At 41.0% G+C, this 3,452-nt stretch overlaps 1 pseudogene; it reads left to right on the forward strand.

The window, feature by feature from the left end:
* The first annotated feature begins 519 nt into the window (after window positions 1-519).
* Window positions 520-1,786, forward strand: LOC472295 (lupus La protein-like; annotated as a pseudogene).
* Window positions 1,787-3,452: the final 1,666 nt, after the last annotated feature.

Genomic DNA, 3,452 nt, shown 5'->3' on the forward strand with positions numbered 1-3,452 from the left:
TGTGGGCATTGCTCTGGATTAAACATGAGGCAACAGCCAGGAACACTGAAAAAGCTAGGAGAATGCTTAGGGCTGATTTCTAGTGGGGTTTAGAGCTGCAGTAATTACAATATAGATAAGCGTTACCTTATCTTGTATCAGAGACCACAGTGGCCATATATAAATAAGGGTTCAAATATTCCAATATTGCACTTTCATACCATTTGTTAAATATTCTCACCAAAGAGAAGCTACAAAAGGGCCCGCTTTGCTGGTGCGCGACGGCGTGTTTCTGTTCCTTACTGCCTCTCGCGGCGTCCGTTCGCCCCTCGCCTTCCTCAGGTTCAGGCTGAGCGCCGCGTGGGCCGCAGCCAGAGGTGGCGTAGCGGAACGGGAGCGGGCGGTGGCCAGGCTGCCCCCACGAGAAATGCGGCAGCCTGGGGTTCCCCGCACGTGGCTGCTGCCCAGGCAGTTCAGCGGTCACTTTGAGACGGGACTGTGGCTGCCCCCATCCTCATTGCGTCCTTTCGGTTTTTTACCTCCACCATGTTGTAGTCTCTCCGAAGACTTGTGTCCATCTCTATAGTCACAATGCTGAAAATGGTGATAATGAAAAGATGGCTGCCCTGGAGGCCAAAATCTGTCATCAAATTGAGTATTATCTTGGAGACCTCAGGTTGCCACGGGACAAGTTTTTAAAGGAAAAGATAAAACTGGATGAAGGCTGGATATCTTTGGAGATAATGATAAAATTCAACAGGTTGAACAGTCTAACAACAGACTTTAACGTAATTGTGGAAGCACTGAGCAAATCCAAGGCAGAAGTCATGGAAATCAGTGAAGATAAAACTAAAATCAGAAGGTCTCCAAGCACACCCCTACCTGAAGTGACTGATGAGTATTAAAATGATGTAAAAAACAGATCTGTTTATATTAAAGGCTTCCCTACTGATGCAACTCTTGATGCATGAAAGAATGGTTAGAAGATAAAGGTCAAGTACTAAATATTCAGATGAGAAGAACATTGCATAAAGCATTTAAGGGATCAATTTTTGTTGTGTTTGGTAGCATTGAATCTGCTAAGAAGTTTGTAGAGACCCCTGGCCAGAAGTACAAAGACACAGACCTGCTAATACTTTTCAAGAACGATTGCTTTGCCAAAAAAAAAAAAAAAAAAGAAGAAAGAAAACAAAATAAAGTGGAAGCTAAATTAAGAGCTAAACAAGAGCAAGAAGCAAAACAAAAGAAGATGCTGAAATGAAATCTCTAGAAGAAAAGATTGGATGCTTGCTGAAATTTTTGGGTGATTTAGATGATCAGACCTGTAAAGAAGATTTACACATCCTTTTCTCAAATCATGGTGAAATAAAATGCTCCTTCATCAGAGGAGCAAAAGAGGGGATAATTCTATTTAAAGAAAAAGCCAAGGAAACATTGGGTAAAGCCAAAGATGCAAATAATGGTAACCTACAATTAAGGAGCAAAGAAGTGACTTGGGAAGTACTAGAAGGAGAGCTGGAAAAAGAAGTACTGAAAAAAATAACAGAAGACCAACAAGAATCCCTAAACAAATGGAAGTCAAAAGGTTGCAGATTTAAAGGAAAAAGAAAGGGTAATAAAGCTGCCCAGCCTGGGTCTGGTAAAGGAAAAGTACAATTTCAGGACAAGAAAACAAAGTTTGCTAGTGATGACGCACATGATGAAAATGGTTCAACTGGACCTATGAAAAAGAGGAAGAGAAGAAACAGACAAAGAATAACCTGCATCCAAACAACCGAAAACAGAAAATGGTGCTGGAGACCAGTAATTTAGTAAACCAATTTTTTATTCATTTTAAATAGGTTTCAAACTACTTTTGTTTGTGAGGGCTTTTAAAAGGAAAACCGAATTAGGTCCACTTCAATGTCCACCTGTGAGAAAGGAAAAGTCTTTTTGTTGTTTAACTTGTCTTTTTTTTGTTATCTAAATGAGAATTTTTTTGAATGTATAGTTCTGTTTGTGTTATTTCACATGAATCAAATATCAGAAGGAAGATTCTTCCACTAAATTGACTTTGTAATATGAGAATGTATTAGTACAAGCTAATAAAATATATACTACATGAAAAGAAAAAAACAATTCTCACCAAAAATAGAAACCTATCGAGGGAAGTTATTTGAATTAGTGTCCTCATTTCACAGATGAAAAAATGACTTGGAAAATGGAAATTACTTGTCAAACATGTACCACAAGTAAACCACATAAAGAGCTTGAAACGCCCAAATTGCCAGCCATAAAGTCCATGTCCATGCTACAATAAAACAGCTGTCTTTGTATTTTCCATGTGTCTCTGTATGCTTCCTTGCAGTCTTATTAAAATATTCCATGTTTTATTAATTTTCTTCACTCCTTTGTTCTCCATGCTGTTACCTTGCATATCCAGGATGTCAGCTACCCTGCTGTCCTGCATCCAGGCACTTACTGGAACCAGGCCTCAGTTCTTGTTTTAACCTCCCTCCCAAAAGGAATCCAGAGGAATCAGGACTGTACATCAAGCCAAAGACTTCTCTTAACATTCTCACATAGGAGCAAAAAGAGGGGGCCTATATTGTATATTTCATAAGAAGAAATTAATAAATTCTTTTTTTTTTTTTTTTTTTTTTTGAGATAGTCTCACTTGGCCGTCCAGGCTGGAGCGCAGTGGCATGATTACGGCCCACTGCAGCCTCAACCTCTGGGCTCAAGGGATCTTCCTGCTTCAGCCTCCTGAGTAGCTGGGACTACAGGCACCCCCATGCCCAGCTAATTTTTGTATTTTTTGTAGAGACGGGGTCTTGCCATATTGTCCAAGCTGCTCTGGAATTCCTGGACTCAGGTGATCCACGACTTCAGCCTCCCAAAGTGCTGAGATTTCAAGTGTGAGCCACTGCACCCAGCCCCAGAAATTCTTATTAGTTACTTTGGTTCCTCCCTCCATCTTCCAACTCCTTCTATTTTCTCTGAAAGTTTCAGCCCTGCTCATTCTTCCTCTTTCTAGAGTTCCCTTTTGGAAAGCAATTTTCTCTTTCTAAAAGCTCTCTTCCTAAAAGCTTAAAAGTGAAGCAAGGTAGGCCTGTGGAGGCTCAGTTTGAACTCCAGCACTGCCTTACTAAATCATCTCCTCCAGAAGAACAGAGAACAACAGTTTTGAGAGCGAAATTTTCTTCCTAGACGTGAATGGGAATTATCTCTCTGTGAAAAAATACCAGTATGCTTGTAAAGAGAGAAAACAAGGAAAAGAGATGGAGTCAGGAGGTGCTTCTTTTGTGTCTGGAAGGTTGGTTGTGTTTTGTGGAGACTTGGAATAAGGTGAGGTTGGCAGCCCTCTCCAGAGACGAGCCTTTATCCCCAGTCATCCCTCGCTGGTTTCTCCAGAGGCCCATGTGGACAAGGAGGAGCCAGAGAAGGAAGTGGGGAGGGGAGGATTGCAGAGATAATCAATCAAATGTCTCTCC

Source organism: Pan troglodytes, chromosome 6 (assembly GCF_028858775.2).
Source record: "Pan troglodytes isolate AG18354 chromosome 6, NHGRI_mPanTro3-v2.0_pri, whole genome shotgun sequence".
NCBI classification, from domain to species: Eukaryota; Metazoa; Chordata; class Mammalia; order Primates; family Hominidae; genus Pan; species Pan troglodytes.